Source organism: Rhinoraja longicauda, chromosome 24, assembly GCF_053455715.1.
Source record: "Rhinoraja longicauda isolate Sanriku21f chromosome 24, sRhiLon1.1, whole genome shotgun sequence".
Lineage (NCBI taxonomy): Eukaryota > Metazoa > Chordata > Chondrichthyes > Rajiformes > Arhynchobatidae > Rhinoraja > Rhinoraja longicauda.
The window spans coordinates 13,329,253-13,349,255 of NC_135976.1; the positions used below are offsets into that span (position 1 = coordinate 13,329,253).

The 20,003-nt window shown below is 44.5% G+C and overlaps 1 protein-coding gene across 1 annotated transcript in view; it reads right to left on the reverse strand.

The window, feature by feature from the left end:
* Positions 1–18,643: 18,643 nt before the first annotated feature.
* LOC144605273 (plakophilin-1-like) overlaps positions 18,644–20,003 on the reverse strand; it is a 47,023-nt gene continuing 45,663 nt past the window's right edge. Inside the window, exon 14 of the mRNA XM_078420371.1 lies at positions 18,644–19,049. The gene's annotated coding sequence lies outside the window, so the exon portion shown is untranslated. The remainder of the gene's footprint in view (positions 19,050–20,003) is intronic.

Sequence of the window (20,003 nt, forward strand, 5' to 3'; positions counted from 1 at the left end):
TGAAGCCCCCACCGGGCGATGGAAAGTCCCAGGGCCGAGCCGAGCAGGCCGATGAAAGTCCTGAGCCCCCACCGGGCGATGGAAAGTGCTGCGGCCGAGCCACGTAGGGCGATGAAGATCCTGAGCCCCCACCGGGCGATGGAAAGTGCTGCGGCCGGGCCACGCAGGGCGATGAAGGGCCTGCGGGCGGGTTGATCGTACCTCGCGCTTCGGGGCGGTCAAAGCTGCTACAGCTGGAGCTCCCAAAAACCGGTCGCCAGCCAGGGACCTGCGAGCTCCCGATGTTGCGGTCTGCAGGGCCCATGGCCGAAGCCTCCGAGATGGTAAGTCCAGGCCCTGCGACCGGAGTCTTTGAGGTCGATCCCAGCTGGAGGCCGCCGACTCCACGATGTTAGGCCGTAGCGTGAACGGAGATACGACACGGTAAAGGTCGCATCTCCGTTGAGGAGGAGATTTGAAAAAAGGTTTCCCCCAACCCCCCCACCACCCCCCTACATACACAGAATTAAAAATAAAACAAAATGTACATTTAACAACGACAATGACAAAAAAAACCAACAAAAACGGAGAGACTGCCGGTGAGCCGCAGCTGCAGAACACAGCCATGCCCCCTATTTATACTGTCTGAGGCCACATCTGGACTCCATGCTTCAAGTTATGTCTTGTCTTAATCATTCACAACTGCTTACATATTAAATTATTTCAAGCATCCTCCAAACATATTATTTAATGGGAATGATAGATCGTTACTGGTTAATTATATATTCTGGCTGCTTGCAAGTTTGTATCCATGTGTGAAGCTTACCTATACACACCTAGACTTTGAACGGCTTACGGGTGTGCCTGGTGATGATTAAGTTCATTGTTGATGTATAAACTCTACAATATCCAGACATGGGCTGGCGTACCCTTGGCATAACTGGGAAAACAAAGGGAGGTGACAAATCAGGACCTTGATAGATGAGAAAAGGCCGAGGGATTTGGCGTGGTCGGCAGGTGATGAGATCTGCCAAGGGCGACGCAGTGGCACAGCTTACACACATCGCCCGAGACTGGTGTTCGATCCCGACCTGGGTGTGTGTGTGTGTGTGTGTGTGTGTGTGTGTGTGTGTGTGTGTGTGTGTGTGTGCGCGCGTGCGTGCGTGTGTGTGTGTGTGTGCGTGTGTGAGCGAGTGTGTTTGTGTGCGTGTGAGTGTGTGAGGGTGTGTGTGTGTGTGTGTGTGTGTGTGTGTGTGTGTGTGTGTGTGTGTGTGTGTGTGTGCGTGTGAGTGTGTGAGCGGGTGTGTGTGTGTGTGTGTGTGTGTGTGTGTGTGTGTGTGTGTGTGTGTGTGTGAGTGAGTGTGTGTGACTGTGTGAGCGAGTGTGTGTGTGTGTGTGAGTGTGTGTGAGCGAGTGTGTGTGTGTGAGCGAGTGTGTGTGTGTGTGTGTGTGAGTGTGAGTGTGTGTGAGCGAGTGTGAGTGTGTGAGCGAGTGTGTGTGTGTGTGTGTGTGAGTGTGTGTGTGTGTGTGTGTGTGTGAGTGTGAGTGTGTGAGCGAGTGTGAGTGTGTGAGCGAGTGTGTGTGTGTGTGAGCGAGTGTGTGTGTGTGTGTGTGTGTGTGTGTGTGTGTATGTGTGTGTGTGTGTGTGTGTGTGTGTGTGTGTGTGTGTGTGTGTGTGTGTGTGTGTGAGCGAGTGTGTGTGTGTGGGTGTGTGTGTGGTGTGTGTGGAGTTTGCACATTCTCCCTGTGACCGCGTGGGTTTCCTCAGGGTGCTCGGACTTCCTCCCACATCCCAAAGACATGTGGGCTTGTACGTTAATTGGCCCTGTGTAAATTGGCATGAGTGTGCAGGGAGTCCATGCAAAAGTGGGATAATATGGAACCACTGTGAACGAGCGGTCGATGGTAAGTGTGGACATGATGGGCTGAAGGACCTGTTTCCATGCTGTATCTCTAAACTCTGAACTATACTAAAGACTCTTTACTGGCCTATTTTCTTCTCTTAAGATGAGTGAAAGGCTTAGATAGAGTGGATGTGGGGAGGAGTTTGCCACCAGTGGGATAGTCTGGGCTCAGAAGGCACAGCCTCAGAATAAAACAATGTTCATTTAGAAAGATGAGGAGGAATTTCATGAGTCAGAGGGTGGTGAATCTGTGGAATTCATTGGCACAGATGGCTGTGGAGGCCAAGTCATTGGGTATACTTAAGGCGGAGGTGAACAGATTTTTGATTAGTAAGGGCATCAAAGTTTTGAAAGTGAATGGGGAAGAGCACAGAATGTAGAACTGTATAGAACAGGATTGGCCCTTCAGCTCGTGAGTCATTTTCTTAGGTTAGTTTTAGAGGTAGAGCATGGAAACAGGCCCTTCAGCCCAATATGTCCACGGCAACCACCGATCGGCCACACACTAGACTCCAAATTCCAGCAGCATTTGCCGATACCTCTCCACATCCAAGCGCTTTTGATTCACCTTATTGTTTTGGCAGTGACTCTGAGAAACCCCTGGGGAAATTCTTTAAAAACTGCAGATGCTGGAAACTTAAAACAATAACAGCAAATTCTGGAAAGTCCCGGCGTCCAAGGCAAGGCCACACCCAAGGATACAGCACAGTCTTTGCATCGACAGATACTGTTGCACCCAGTGAGTGGCCCCAGCATGTCTTAATTTTACTTCTTTGAGACATTTCATTGCATTAAGAGTGGCATGTCATAGAGACCATAGATTCAAAGCGCGGAAGAAGGCCCTTCGGCCCAACTTGCTCATGCTGACATGCATGCTGCATCACACTAGTCCCACCTGCCCTCGTTTGGCCCATATCCCTCTAAACTTTTCCTATCCTTGTGCCTGTCCGAATGTCTTTTAAATGCTGTTATAGTACCTGCCTCAACTACCTCTGCTGGCAGCTCATTACATTTAACCGCCACCCTCTGTATGAAAAACTTGATCCTCAGGTTCCTATTAAATTTTTCCCCTCTCACCTTAAACATATGACCTCTGGTTCTTAATTCACCTACCCTGAGTTTTAAAAATCTGTGCTTTCCCCTATCAGCTCGATTGTAATCATGTATTATCTTTCCGCTGACTGGTTAGCATGCAACAAAACACTCTACCTTGGTACACCTGACAATAAACTAAAATAAATATCTATCTATTCCCCTCATGATCTATGCAAAACCCTCGGCACGGTGGCGCAGCGGTAGAGTTGCTGCCTTACAGCGAATGCAGCGCCGGAGACTCAGGTTCGATCCTGACTACGGGCGCCGTCTGCACGGAGTTTGTACGTTCTCCCCGTGACCTGCGTGGGTTTTCTCCGAGATCTTCGGTTTCCTCCCACACTCCAAAGACGTACAGGTTTGTAGGTTAATTGGCTGGGTAAAATGTAAGAATTGTCCCTAGTGGGTGTAGGATAGTGTTAATGTGCGGGGATCGCTGGGCGGTGCGGACCGGGCCTGTTTCCACGCTGTATCTCTAAATCTTTTAAAAAAACATTGTTATTCCCAATAGCAAATAATATGAGACAAAGCCCAGGGAATGGTGGAAATACAATTTGCATGTAACAAACATTTCATAAAAATTAATCACCTTCCTCTCGATGTAAGAGCAACAAAGCATATGCACTTTAAAATCATGCTGAAGCTATCCAAATGATCTTTGAATAAGAAGGTTAGAACTCTTAAGAACGAGGTGGTGCAGCAGTAGAACTACTAGAACTAGAGACCTGGGTTCGATCCTGACTATGGGTGCTGTCTGTACGGAGTTTGTACCTTCTCCCCGTGACCTGCATGTGTTTTCTCCGAGATCTTCGGTTTCCTCCCACACTCCAAAGACGTACAGGTTTGTAGGTTAATTGGCTTGGTATAAAAGTAAAATGTAAAATTGTCCCTAGTGTGTGTAGGGTAGTGTTAATGTGAAGGGACCGCTGGCCGGTGGGGACTCAGTGGGACGGACGGCCTGTTTCCACACTGTACCTCTAAACTAAAACGATGGAGGCTCCAGAAAGTGGTGCATATTGCCCGGACCATCAAAGGGATCTACAGGAAGTGCTACCTCAAGAAGGCAGCTTCTTCTCTTCTTTCGTGTCCATCATCCATGTTTCAAATGTTACATCACTGTCATCGTCTGCCCTGAAAAGGGCGCAAGCTTCCGGGCGACACTCAGTGGGAGCCTCCACTTGTACGATAGATGGTGGTGGTAGCAGAATTAGCTCAGGTCTCCTAATCTGAGGAAAGACATTCTAGCCTTAGAGGGGGTACGGAGAAGGTTCACCAGATTGATCCCTGGGATGGCAGGACTTTCATATGAAGAAAGACTGGATACACTAGGCTTATACTCGCTGGAATTTAGAAGACTGAGGGGGGATCTTATTGAAACATATAAAATTCTTAAGGGGTTGGAGAGGCTAGATGCGGGAAGATTGTTCCCGATGTTGGGGAAGTCCAGAACCAGGGGTCACAGCTTAAGAATAAGGGGGAAGTCTTTTAGGACCGAGATGAGAAAACATTTCTTCACACAGAGAGTGGTGAGTCTGTGGAATTCTCTGCCACAGAAGGTAGTTGAGGCCAGTTCATTGGCTATATTTAAGAGGGAGTTAGATGTGGCCCTTGTGGCTAAAGGGATCAGGGGGTATGGAGAGAAGGCAGGTACAGTTTACTGAGCTGGATGATCAGCCATGATCATATTGAATGGCGGTGCAGGCTCGAAGGACCGAATGGCCTACTCCTGCACCTATTTTCTATGTTTCTATGTTTCTAGGACACTTCCAGTTTCCAGCCCCGCGACGTGGACGCTTCTGCTATGGGGCCAAGAAGGCAGCTAATACGATCAAAGACTCACCCCACCCTGACCATGCTCTCTTCTTGCTGCTACCATCGGGAAGAAGGTACAGGAGCTTGAGAGCCATGACCTACAGGTTCAAGAACTGCTTCTTCCAACAACCATCATGTTCCTGAACGACCCTGCACAACCTAATCACTCTCCTTCCTCAGCATCACAAAATGGTGGAGTAACTCAGCGGGTCACGCAGCATCTCAGGAGAGAAGGAATGGGTGACGTTTCGGGTCGAGACCCTTCTTCAGACCTTCTTCAGTCTGAAGAAGGGTCTCGACCCGAAACGTCACCTATTCCTTCTCTCCTGACATGCTGCCTGACCCGCTGAGTTACTCCAGGATTTTGTGATACCTTCGATTTGTACCAGCATCTGCAGTTATTTTTCTACACACTTACTTACATCGCAAATATATTATGATCGCTTGATCCCAGTTTAGATTAAATTGCTTTGTAGAGCAGACCGCAATATCTGTACCCATATCTAAACATATCATCTGGTTCTTTATATTGAGGTGACATGTAATTACGCACACTAACTAATAATTTAGAGTGATTACAGCATAGGATGATTTATTGCGAAATTATTCCATCACGTGTCAGTCAACACAAGAAATTAAGTGTGGGCTGTGAAATTATTTTCTACAAATCACACAGAATGGCCCAGTGATAATTCAGAATCCCCCCCTGTTCTATGTGGTGCCCCATTCATCAATGGGATTAGTGTAAAGTGCCCTTCCTCCTCTCTCCCCTGCCCCTATTGGACCTGGACTTTAACACCCCACACACACGCACATCCAGCACCAGACACTTTAAAAAAAAATTTTTTTTAACGCATTTGAAGTGACTATATTTTATATTTTATATTTTATGTTGATTGTTGTTTGCTGTGCCTTTTTAATTTTAACTTAGTTTTATGCACTTTGTTCCTCGGGATTGTGGGAAACGGTATTTCGATTTTCTGTCTGTGTAAACTGGCTGAGGATTGACAATAAAATTGACTTTGACTTTGACTTTGACTTAAGTGTAGGAAGAAACTGCAGATGCTGGCTTTTAATGATGAAAGAATGGATTGACTGGGCTTATAGTCACTGTCATTTAGAAGGACGAGAGGAGATCTTATAGAAACACATAAAATTCTTAATGGAATGGACAGGTTGGATGCAGGAAAAATGTTCCCCATGTTGGGGGAGTCCAGAACGAGGGGTTACAGTTTAAGAATAAGGGGTCGGCCATTTTGGACTGAGATGAGGAAAAACCTTTTTCACCCAGAGAGTTGTGAATCCGGGGAATTCTCTGCCACAGAAGGCAGTGGAGGCCAATTCACTGGATGTTTTCAAGAGAGAGTTAGATGAAGCTCTTAGGGCCAACGGAATCAAGGGATATGGGGAGAAAGCAGGAAAGGGTATTGATTCTGGATCATTGGCCATGATCATATTGAATGGCTCAAAGAGCCGAATAGCCTACTCCTGCACCTATTTTCTATGTTTCTATGTTTACACCGATGATAGACTCAAAATGCTGGAGTAACTCAGCGGGTCAGGCAGCAACAAAAGGAAGAGGTGATGTTTCGGGTCGAGACCCTTCTACAGACCCTATTCTTCATTGTCCCCTGCGTGTACGGGTGATCATCGGTTGATATGGACTTGGTGGGCCAAAGGTCCTGTAACCATGCTGCATTAATAAACATTGCTCAGATTAAATGTATCTTTTAATTTCTTCTCCAGATGTTCCCTGCGAAGCCAGATGTTTTCATCGATCATATTATTCCCTTCTATAACTGAGTGATTCCTCAGCTATTAACACAGTGCAGTCAAGGTTGCAAGCTTTACTTTAGTGTAAAGAACCACTCCAAAGGCGTAGTGGTTTGTAGATCAATTGGCTTGGTATAATTGCAAATTGTCTCTCGTGTGTGTAGGATAGAGTTAGTGTGTGGGGATCACTGGTCGGCGTGGACTCGGTTGGCCAAATGGCGTGTTTCTGCCCTGTATTTCTACACTGAACTAAACTAAAAATCTGTAGCTGGTGGTTCATAATTGTGGAAACAAAGAACAGCAAATGAAGGTTAAAAAAAAAGGAGACAAAAAAATTGTGTTTGGGCGCAGCGGTAGAGTTGCTGCCTCACAGCGCTTGCAGCGCCAGAGACTCAGGATTGTTCCCGAATAAAGTCATAAAGTCATAAGTGATAGAAGTAGAATTAGGCCATTCGGCCCATCAAGTCTACTCCACCATTCAATCATGGCTGATCTATCTCTCCCTCCTAACCCCATTCCCCTGCCTTCTCTGAATAAGCTCTGACCCCTGTACTAATCAAGAATCTAACCATCACTGTCTTACAAATATCCACAGACATTGCCTCCACAGCCTTCTGTGGCAAAGAATTCCACGGGTGCTGTCGGTACGGAATTTGGACATTCTCCCCGTGACTTTTCTCCGCGATCTTCGGTTTCCTCCCACACTCCAAAGACGTACAGGTATGTAGGTTAATTGACCTGATGTAAATGTAAAATCCCCAGTGTGTGTAGGATAGTGTTAACGTGCGGGAGTCGCTGGCTGGTGTGGACTCGGTGGGCCGTTGGGCCTGTTTCCATGCAGTATTCCTAAACTAAACTAAACTAGAAAGGAAATTTACTGTTACTTCCTGCTCATAGAATCACAAGAGACTTACATCTTGGAAAGAACTTGGCCATTTGGCCCGTTGAGTCCATTCTGGCCCTGAGTAAAACCATGATGCAAACATGCCTTTTTGAACCCCACCCATCAAAAAAAAACTATAATTTTCACCATATTGACTAATTATCGGCATCATCCACTTCCTTACTCTTTTCTTTGGGATATAAGATCAGCCTTGTGTCAACAAATTATCTCTTCCAACTTACTCCAGGAAGTTATTATCTGAGATTACTTCTTCCAAAGGTGGTCTTTCATCTGACTTTACTAAACCTTACCTTGCACTAAACGTTGTTCCTTCACCTGTATCTGTACACTATGGATGGCTTGATTATAATCATGCCTAGTATTTTCACTGACTGGATAGCAGGCAACAAAAAAGCTTTTCACTGTACCTCGACAATAATATAACATACCAAACCATACCTCATCTACTCTCCATGTTAGCCACTTGAGCCAAGTCTAAAGGGACTGACTATGCATCAGATTTAGATCAATGGGTATATATTCTAAGCAATCCTACACGATTGGTTTGGCTTGGCCTGGCCAAGTACTTTAACCATGGTCAGGAAAAGTTGCCTCATGTTACTGGGATGTGAACTATATTTTTAAGATTGGTATATTCATAGTGAAGCTGGGGCCAGGTATGGGGATAAACAAATATAAATACTTGGACTTTGATCAGTTTCAAATTGTTTTTTGTCTTTGAGTCTCAAATTTTGAGTCCAGACTTTGTGTGTGACACACCTTTTAAAGCTCAATGAGCCAGTTCATACTGAAAGAACGGAATACAATACAATACAATACAATATATCTTTATTGTCATTGTACCTAGGGGTACAACGAGATTGGGAATGCGCCTCCCATACGATGCAATAATTTAGGTAATTTAGACAGCAGCAATCCAACGAAACGAAACGAAACAGTTGTAACAGTTTTGGACAGGGTTGCTGTTTTAGAACTTGGAAGCATCATACATACAGGTGTTCAAGTTGTCAAAAAACAATGAACAAACTAGAAAGGTTTGACTAACAAGCAGAGTCAAGTTTGGACAAAAAATCTGCATGAAGGAATGTTTTGTTAAACAGCAGGATTAAGTAGACTCAAAATGCTGGAGTGAATCAGCGGGACAGGCAGCATCTCTGGATGGAAGGAATGGGTGACGTTTCGGGTCGAGACCCTTGAGACTGGCTTCATGCTGCCTGTGCCGCTGAGTTACTCCAGCATTTTGTGTCTAGCTTCGGTGTACGCCAGCATCTTCAGTTCCTTCCTCCAGAAGGATTAAGAATACTTAATCGGATCGAACAATTTAAAGTCACCATCTTTATATTTCCATCTCCCCACTTTCACGTTAGATCAACAAAACAGGCGATGTTTTATAGTCAGGAAAAGAAAAGTAACAAAGCGCTGGAGTAGCTCAGCGGGTCAGGCAGCATCTCTGGAGAACATGGATATGAGGCGTTTCGTGTCGTGACCCTTCTTCAGACTGATCATTTTCTTCCACAGATGCCGGCTGGCCCGTTGAATTCCTCCAACAGTTATGATTAGGTTTATTAAGTCACGTGTAGCAAGGAACAGTGAAAAGCTTTGTTTTCCAAGCCATTTGATCAAATCAGATGATACTATACATTCATACAATGTAAGCCAAACTCAAGTACAATAGGTAAATCAAAGGGAAAGAAGCAGAGTGCAGAATAGAGTTCTCAGCAATGTAGCACATCGGTTCCAGAGACAAAGGCCAAAGAGGGTAGAGGATTAGTTTAGTTTATTGTCACGTGTACCGAGGTACAGTGAAAAACATTTGTTGCCTGCTAACCAGTCAGTGGAAAGACAACACATTCACTGTACCTCGACAACACAAATACAACCGAGCCATTCAGCGTAAAGATACATGCTAGGAATAAGATGATAAGACATGGTAAGAATCATCTTAAAATAACTAGTAATGGTGCTGGGTTTACAGGTAGAAAAGACATTTAATCGAGCAATTGTATCGGATGACAGTCGATCCTTCTCTGGGACCAGCAGGCAAAGAGTTGCCACACCCTGATGCCATCTTTTTTTTCTTTTTTTTAAAAATCAAAAATATTTATTCAAATATTAAAATAATATATACAATACAATAAAACCAAAACAGAACCCACCACCAGAATACTATACAAACAAATATACCAATTGAAACTATTATACAATTATATTACAATCCCCATCCAGGATACATCCAATCCCCCGCCCTGATGCCATCTTGGGTGGGTGTATCTTGGGTACATGTCTTGCTCAAGATTCCAGCATCTGCACAGTCTCTCGTATTTTCCAGTTTAGTTTAGAGAAACTGCATGGAAACAGGCCCTTTGGCCCACCAGTGATCACCCGTATACTAGTTCCATCCTAACAACTAAGGGCAATTTACAGGAGCCAATTAACCTGCAAATCTATGGGATGTGGGAGGAAATCGGAGCAGCTACAGAAAACCCACGTGGTCACATGGAGAACGTCGGACTGCAGTCAGGGTTGAACTCTAGTGCTGTAAGGCAGTAACTCTACCGCTGTGCCACTTGGTTATGTAGTTCGCTGACTGATCATGAAGAAGGGTCTCGACCCGAAATGTCACCCATTCCTTCACTCCTGAGATGCTGCCTGACCCGCTGAGTTACTCCAGCAATTTGTGTCTACCATCAATAATTCTCTGTCCTCTCAGTAATCAGGATTGCTAACTGTTGGTTTTCAGCCTAAATCATCAGCTTTCACTTTAGAAATCTATTTCTAGCTCCAGCCAATGAGTTTAAGAAAGAAAATGCAACTGGACAAACCAGTTCGTTCGGATCCAGTAAAACCACAATGTCAGGCATTTCAGTCAGAATTCTTGCACCACCCATGCAGATGAGTTTTGCACTGCAGGATGGGTGTGGTAGCATTAGATCACAAAGTGAAAAGAAACGTTCAGCAGAGGTTCAGTTGGAACTAGACCGTGGACCCGTTGGGCCCAAACCTCTCCTGCATTGGTGCAGCACCCTCCCCTCTTCCTCCTCCTCCTCCCCCTCCCCATCCCCTCCTCATCCCCTCCTCCTCTCCCTCCCCCCTCCTCCTCCCCCTCCCCATCCCCTCCTCATCCCCTCCTCCTCCTCCCCCCTCCCCCCTCCTCCCCCCCTCCCCTCCCTCCACCCCCATCCCCCTCTTCCCCACTCCATCCCCCTCAACCCCCCTTATCCTCCATCCACCCCCTCCCTCTCTCCTCAACCCCCCTTATCCCTCCCTCCCTGGGAGATAGATTTAACCTTTAAAATGTGAATAACTTTAAAAATATAACACCAATTTCAATGAAACCTCTTCCATTAGCACCAAAGGGACGACGGTGAGTAAGGTAGGCCTAAAATTGTCGCACTCTCGCGTACCGTTTTGGCTGTAGTTCAGGAACGAACAAACAAACAAACGGGAGTTTTAATATATAGAAGAAGGGTGGCTTTCTTTCCAAGGGACAATTGGATATGCTGTGTTCATTCTTACTAGAATTTTCAAATTCGCAGGCGACACCACCATTGTGGGCTGGACAGAGTACAGGAAGGGGATTGAGAACCTCGTGTCCTGGGGTCGAGACAACAACCTCTCTCTCTCTCTCAACAGGCATGCAAGTGAGGTAAAAAAAAACAAGAGGAAAAGAGCCGAGCAATTGTGGGGGTCAAAACATTTACACACAAAATTACCAGTTTTATCTCTTTTACTGCATTTTAAAGTAAAAACGGACATTACAAAATAACGTGAATATGTCACTGTGTACTAATAACATTTTTCAGTAAATTTGCACATTAATTGATAATCCGCCCAAAAAGGCAGTAATTAACTTTTCTGCTGTGTTTTATATTTTAACTTAATTAATTTAGATACATAATCTTGCACTTAATTTTAATATTTACACATTACAGTTCTACCACTGATCTGCTGGCACTCTTGGTTCCAGAGCTTTGCTGGTTTATCCAGCAGGCCAAGGAAGTCAGCTATGTGGATAGATGTGCTGGCTCCAACTGGGCTGGAGTTCCAGAGCCCCAGCCGCAGGTTGCAAATTCAACCCACCGATCGTCCGTGGAAGTCCCGACGAGGTTGAGATTGGCTGCCTTGCCCAGCCTAGGTGCCCCATTTTCAGGGAGACTTCCAGGGCGCGGGGGATTTCTCACGGAACCCCTAGCAAGCTCTAGTGGAACCATAGTGTTCATTACAAGTCTATACATCGTTTATTTTCTTTTTTTCCCGATCCGATTTCTCCGTTGGTAAGCGCGATTTTGGCAAAGTGAAAAACGCGGAAATCATGCAAAAAGCACAGAAAATTGATTTTTAAAACGCGGAAATCCGCAGAAACGCGGAAAATTCACATGCCTGTCTCAGTCTCAGCAAGACAAAGGAGATAACGATCGACTTCAGGAAGCAATGTGGTGCACATACCGCTGTTTACATTGATGGCACTGAAGTAGAGATGGTCGAAAACTTCAAATTCCAAGGAATCAATATCACCAACAACTTCTCCTGGACCACCCATATTGAAGCAATGACCAAGAAAGCACACCAATGCATCTACTACCATAGAAGGCTTAGAATGTTTGTCCTGTCCCCTAGATGCACTGTAGAAAGCATCTTATCAGGATGCATCACAGCTTGGTTTGGTAACAGCTCCATCCAAAAACGGGTGAAATTGCAGCAAATTGTGGACGCAGCCCAGACCATCACACAACTCCCTTGACTCCATTCATACCTCACGCTACCTCGGCAAGGCCCACAACACAATCAAGGACGAGTCGCACCCTGGCCATTCCTTCTTCTCCCCACTCCCATCAGCCAAAAGGTATAGTGTGAAAACACACACAACCAGATTCAGGGACAGTTTCTTCCCAGTTGTTATCAGGCAACTGAATCATCCTAGCACAACCAGAGAGCAGTGCTGAACCACTAGCTACCTCTTGGATGACCCTCGGACCATCTTTGATTGGATATTACTGGCGTTACCTTGCACTAAATGTTATTCCCTTGTCATGTTGGCCGGTGTGGTAAAGTTGGGCCGAAGGGCCTGTTTCCACACTCTATCATTCTATGACTCCATGCAAATGGATCGATTGTAATCATGTATTGTCGTTCTGCTAACTGGTTAGCACACAACAAAAACAATAAACTAAACTGAACGAGAGCGTAAAAAATGGAGGAGAAATCGGTTGGAGGAGGTGCAGGTAAACCTTTGTCTCACCTGGAAAGACTGTTTGGGTCCTTGGATGGAGTTGAGGGGGGAGGTAAATGGACAGGTGTTGCATCTCGTGCGGTTGCAGGGGAAAGTAGCCCAGTGATGGGGTGGTTTGGGTAGGAAGGGACGAGTGGACTAGGGAGTTACGGAGGGAACGGTCTCTGCGGAATGCAAAGAGGGGACGGGATGGGAAGATATGGCCAGTGGTGGGGTCCCGTTGTAGGTGACGGAAATGTTGGCGGATGATTTGTTGGAATTGGAGGAGGTGCAGGTGAACCTAAAAAATTGAGGAATCACTTTACAGAGGTTTAAAAGATAACAAGGGGCTTCAACAGGGTGGATAGTCTTATTCCCAGAGGTGCCGAGTCTAACACTAGATGGCATACATTTAAGGTGAGAGGAAAGAAATTTGGAAGGAGATCTGAGAAGCTTTATCCCCACACAGTGGGTGGTGGTTTTCTGGAACAAGGTGCCTGAGGAGGAGGTTGAAGCAGATACAATTACAGTGCTTAAAATAGCATTTGTACAGGTACTTGGGTGGGAAATAAGTCAAGGAATATAGGCCTAAGGCGAGCAAATGGGCATTGATATGTATCATGGTTGGCAGGGATGAGAGATGGCCAAAGGGCTTATTTCTGTGCTGCAGAAGTTTAATTTAGAGTTTAGTTTAGAGTTTAGTTTAGTTTTCAGAGTTTAGTTTAGAGTTTAGTTTAGAGAGTTTAGTTTAGTTTAGTTTACTTTAGAAATAGTTCCTTCACTTCGTGCCCACCATCGATCACCCGTTCACACTAGTTCTTTGTTATTCCACTTTTGCACCCACTCACTACACACTCGGGGCAGTTTACAGAGGCCAATTAACGTCCAAACACATGTCTTTGGGATGTGGGAGAAAACTGGAGGACAAGGAAATAGTTCAAACTTAACACACAGTATCCAAGATCAGGATCGAACCCAGGTCTCTGGCACTACAAAGCAGCAACCATGCCTCTCAACAACTTGTTAATTGTCAATTAAAGTCAACAAACTAATAAAACACCTTGTTTTAAGTTGTTTTATGAAGATTTTGTAATAGATCTTCAGACATGGTGATTAGCTGTACACGATCCAAGTATATTTGTCAGACAAAACAAAGTGAGCCACATATTGGTCAATATCAGTTTACTTGGTGGAAAGGTGTGGTAACTTTCAACACCCAAAACTCCGTTGAAATCATTCTCATCTTGACTCAGCATAGATTAAAACAGATTAAAATAGCTTAAAACAGCAGCGATCTGAAGAAGAATCTCGACCTGAAACGTCACCCATTCCTTCTCTCCAGGGATGCTGCCTGTCCCGCTGAGTTACTCCAGCATTTTGTGTCTACCTTCGATTTAACCCAGCATCTGCAGTTCTTTCCTACACGTAGATTATTCAATTATGCCAATGTGAATCTGCCTGGATAGTTTCCAATGAAAGATTTGTGAACATGTTTTATAATATCTAGAGATGCCATGGGCACAATGAGGTGGCTCCCCACTTTCAGTCCCATTTCTCCATGCATTTTGAAATCGACAGACCTATTTATAATGATTTTGGTGATAGCAGAGGGACCTGCAGATGCCACCCTGGCCGCCTCCCAAACCACTTACAGGCCGTGCCCATCGTCCCCAGCACAGACCTTTTCTTGCACTTCGATCGCCCGCAACCATCAACTCCGACAATCCTCTCCTCTCCCCCGGCCGCCAGCAGGTCACGGCCCTCAACTCACCTGGATTCCAGGCCCAGTTCCAGACCGAGAGACTGAAGAAGGGTCTCAACCCAAAAAAGTCACCTCTCCATGTTCTCCAGAGATGTGTAGGAAGGAACTGCAGATGCTGGTTTAAACCGAAGATAGACACAAAATGCTGGAGTAACTCAGCGGGACAGGCAGCATCTTTGGAGAGAAGGAATGGGTGACGTCTCAAACCCGAGACCCTTCGTCAGACCCAGAGATGATGACTGACCTGCTGAGTTACTCTAGCACTGTGTCCTTTTGTGTATTCACCAGTAACTGCAGTTGTCTGTTTCTACTGCTTATAGAATGATGATACCTTATTCGGTTATAGTGGACAATTGGCAATAACGGACCCTCCCAACGGTCCGGTATAACGAGGGTTTACTGTATCCTTTCTATTCAGGCAATTTGCCTTGAACTTTCGCAATGAGCTCTTCCACCATTTTTCACATTGCTATATTTCATCTCAACTCATTTACTCAACCATTATCTCATTTGCCCAACTTTATCTGTAAGTAAACCTTTAATTTTATCATCAATTAAATGCACAATATGGGAGATCAGATTAGATATGCACAGGGAGAACGTGCAAACCCCACACAGGTAGCACGCAGGATCGAACTCGAGTGTCAGGCGCTGAGAGGCAGTAGCTCTACCAGTTGCGCCACTGTGTCACCCATGACTTAATCAATTCATGGAGTATTTTATTAACATTGCATCAGCAGTAATACAACCCAGCAGTATGAACGTTGAATTCTCTAATTTCTCTAATTTTAAGTAACCTCTACTACCACTCCCTCCCCTCCACTTCACCCTCCCCTGCCATCCCTCCTCCACCCGAGTCATTTAACCAGTTCCAGTTTGCAATAATGTATCCCTGTTGAGATACACTTTCCCTAGCTAACAATTGCCCGACAATAGACAATAGGTGCAGGAGTAGGCCATTCAGCCCTTCGAGCCTGCACCGCCATTCAATGCGATCAGGGAGCCACCTTGCTCGAGGTCATCTCTTGCTGGCCCTCATTTGTCCTGGTCTTTTCTCATAGAGTTCTCCCCTCCCACTCCCATCCCCCTTTCAGCCTGAAGAAGGGTCCCAACCCAAAATGTCACCCAAGCTATTTTTCCAGATATGCTGCCTGACCCCGTTGAGTTACTCCAGCACTTTGTGTCTATCATTGGTATAAACCAACATATTTACTTTTAGTTTAAAGATACAGCATGGAAATATTCTGCGCCGACCAGCAATCCCTGCACACTTACACTATCCTACAAACATAAGGGATAATTTAGAATTATACCAAAGCCAATTAATCTACAAACCTGTACGTCTTTGGAGTGTGGGAGGAAACCGGAGCACCCAGAGAAAACCCACGGGAAGAACGTACAAACTCCGTACAGACAGCACCCATAGTCAGGACTGACCCAGGGTCTCGGGCACAGAAAAGCAGCAACTCTACAGCTGCGCCACCATGCAGTTCCTTCCTACAATATTTTAAGTGACAATATGTTTTTGTTGTACTCTGCTTTCCAAACTAATACTTTCCATCAGACACTCTTGGATGGAGGCAGTTTTAGTCTGGCTTCATAATGATGAATGGTGAGTCACTGTGAAAGCAAAACCAGTGAAATCAAGCAACCCCTCACATATCAGACACGGAAGAGGCTCTTAATTGCCCAGAGGATGTTTTACAATAAACGATATAGGGATGACTCTATGTTACCTCTACCTGATCGCTATCTGTGATCTGGAGAAAATGGCTACTTATACGAGGACTAGTTACAGATGTAATATTAATCAGGCTCAAAGAGAACACTTAAAACTTTAATTGTGATTTATACATTGTACAAGTAATTACATTAGATTCCTGAAAAGTTCTCAAAAGACAGTCTAACGTGACAGCTGACACAGTAAATAAAGTCCATAGCAAATATAAATTCATTAACACAGGCAAATACTTCCAAAAATAAGCAGTGTTACTAATATTATGAAGCTTCTATATATTTCCCATAACTAAAAAAAGTCAGCATTTAAAATAGAAAGCTTTGAACATTAAGTAAATATTGAACTTTACGTTGCAAACTTGAAAGAAAAATGTGTAAGTTTTCATGAAAAGTTTTCAATCATCTCGTCCAATGTACATTTACCAAGTTTCTCGGTAAGTAAACCTTTAATTTTATCAATTAAATGTATAATATGGAAAATCAACAAACATAATTTTATATTTTTGCAATAGAATAACTGGTTTTAAAATATTTTGTTTGAAATGCTTCCCAGTTCAAATCCTTCCAATTCCAACACAATCCATTGCTCTTCAGCGAAAGTAGTCAGGGCCATTCTGCTACTTTTAGAGCTACATATTAAATACAGCCACATCATCCAGTCTGAAAAAGGGTCCCTACCCAAAGCGTCACCCATCCTTCGTCACCAGAGATGCTGCCTGACCCGCTGAGTTACCAAAGCACTTTGTGTCTACCAAAGCAGCATCTGCAGTTCCTTATTTCTTACATCATCCAGACATGTTCCTCCCCTGACTCTCAGTCTGAAGAAGGGTCTTGACCCGAGAAATCACCCATTCCTTCTCTCCTGCCCTGCTGAAATGCTGCTTGTCCCGCTGAGTTACTCCAGCATTTTGTGTCTATCTTTTTACAATGAGAAATTAACTTGGAATTGAGTAGAATCATAGTTGGTCTTTCATTGCACTCTTAAGAACACCGGATGTAAGGCTTTAAAATAAACAGAAATATTGACGCTTATTTACAACTGTCATAAAAATTATAATTATCGATTATTGGGTTGCATGCTTCAAAGGATCCAATGTTAAATCACCCTATGACTGCGTAGCTGCTTCTGTTCATTCTTGGTTAGGCTCATGTGCAAGAGCCTTACTTGCGGAACTTACCATCGCCCGGTACGGCTCGGCCACGGGACCTTCCAACGCCAGGTACGGCTCGGCCACGGGGCCTTCCAACGCCAGGTACGGCTCGGCCACGGGGCCTTCCATCGCCCGGTATGGCTCGGCCGCCGGGCCTTCCATCGCCCGGTACGGCTCGGCCGCCGGGCCTTCCATCGCGCGGTAAGGCCGCGGGACTTTCCAGCGCCCTGTGCGGCTCGGCCGTGGGACCTTCCATCTCCTTGCGGGGGCTGTGCGGGTCGGTCGCCTCGGTAGGTGTCGAGCTGTCTGTCCGTGGGAGGGGCATGGGGGAAGAGAGGGGAAGTTTTTTTGCCTTCCATCACAGTGAGGGGGTGTTTGGAGTCACTGTGATGGATGTTTGTGTTGGGGTTGTGTGTCTTGTGTTCTTTTTTTTTTGCTCTGTGACTGCTGGTAAATGAATTTCGTTCGGTATCGAATGACAATAAAGGTATTCTGTATTGCTCTTATTCTTCATACAACATAGCAGGCCATTCAGCCAGTTGAGTCAATGCCAGTCCTCAGGGCATTTCTATCTGTCTAATTTTCTCCACGTTTTTCCAAAGAATTCCACTCGTACTGAACTATCTTCCTGTGGTATGGTAATCCCACAGAAATCAAAATGTTACGAAGCTACAAACCTGACAAATGTGTATTTCGGGTGATTTTTTAACATAGCAGTTTTAAAAATGAACATTTCCTAATCATGCAATGCAGTGTGCAGGGCAGCACAGGGCTGCTGCCTTACAGCGCCAGAGACCCAGGTTAGATCCTGACTAGGGCTGCTGTCTTCACGGAGCTTCTACGTTCTTCCTGTGACCGCGTGGGTTTTTTTTCCAGGTGCTCTGGTTTCCTCCCACACTCCAAAGACATACAAGTTCGTAGGTTGATTGGCTTCAGTAAAAATGGTAAATTTGTCCCTAGTGTGTAGAATAGTGTTATTGTACGGAGTGATCACTGGTCGGCACAGACTCGGTGAGCCGAAGAGTCTGTTTCCGCTCTGTATCTCTAAAGTCCAAAGTATAGGTGTGATGTTTCTATCAAAAGCAAACATTAGATCGAACAAAGCCACAAATATCAAAAAAGTTGCTATATCATTTGGTAGTTTTGAATTACAATGAGATCATTGTAAGGCATAGAATTTCGACTGCCATATCTGTCTATGGCAATTCCTTATTCCAGCATTCTTAAGCAATGTTTTCAGAAGCAAATATTAAATTGTTGATTACTGATATACAATAAAATTATTATTTTTTTACTAATCTGAGCTATCTGCCACATTTAAGTACATAAAAAAATTAAACTTAGTTTTTTATTATTGAGCTATTGACACAATTAGCTGAAATTATTTTAGACACATCTTCTCAAGATATGAACATATTGGCATCCAATATACCCCAGAGAGAACAACACCCTAAAGTATTAGCTGATGGCTCTGATCTTAGATGAAAAGATGCTCTAAAGACCATGTTAAAATTACTGAGATTTGCTACTCCAAACTCACACAGTACATTTTGAACTGTGAGCCTGCAACACAATTCTAGAAACTAAAGCAAAAGTTAAAAAATAGATTGCTATTGTTTTTAAAGGTTCTCTCGCCCCACTGTAAACCCATGAGGTTTTAATCTTTTTCAGTGTTCATTCCACGTTACTGGAACTTTGTTGAAGAATCGTTCGGGAAACAAATCGCCTGGGAAATAAAATTGATTCTTTCAATTGCAGTCAATTAACTTATGGTGTCCTTATTCAAGATAACAACATATTAATCATGAATATTTGCCAAAACAGTTCACAGCAAAAAATGCTTCAAATATGTATGTTTAAACACAACTGATAGTGCAGTAAAGCTGTTTTGTTATCTAAATATTAAACTATTGGAAATTAATGACATATTAAAAAAATCTCAGAGGCCTCCATGAACTAAAAGTTTGATCATCCCAAATCCTTGTGGTGTTAGTTAGGGTGCACACCAACCATCATTCTTTATCTATTTAATTAAAAAAAACATATTTGGCTGGAAATGTTTTGACATTTGAAAAGATGTTGTAATTGTACAGCCAACTCATGGTCAGCATGAGGGCCCCTCCATTCAAAAATTCAACCGCACACGAGGCTCAAGGCTGGTAGTGTATCTCCTTATCCCCTGTGTCCGCACTGAGTTACTCCAGCATTTTGTGCTTATCTTTGGTATGAACCAGCACCTCCAGGTCTTGGTCTGAACCAGAAGACCAGAAGGTTTTCGACCCAAAACATCACCCTTACCTTTTGTCCAGAGATGCTCCTGTCCTGCTGAGTTACTCCAGCATTTTGTGTCTACCTGCAGTTCCTTCCTGCACATTTTGTCTGCTCCACTGCCTCAAGGTATGCCGACTTTGAAGAAGTTCTCCTTCTCTCTCCAACAGATGTTTTTGTGAAACCCTCTCCCACTGCTCCCCCTCTGTGATTCCTATTGCCCCCCAGCTCTACCACCATGTTTAAACCCAGACTTGATCACCACTGCCCCAGTCAACAATGGACCATTATGGGTTCCATAATTCCTTGGTCACCTGTTGCTACCCTGATGTGCTGGCCTTTTCCTACCTACCTCTAGATCCTCCCCTCCCCCACTATTTTCAGTCTGAAGAAGGGTTCCATCCCAAAACAT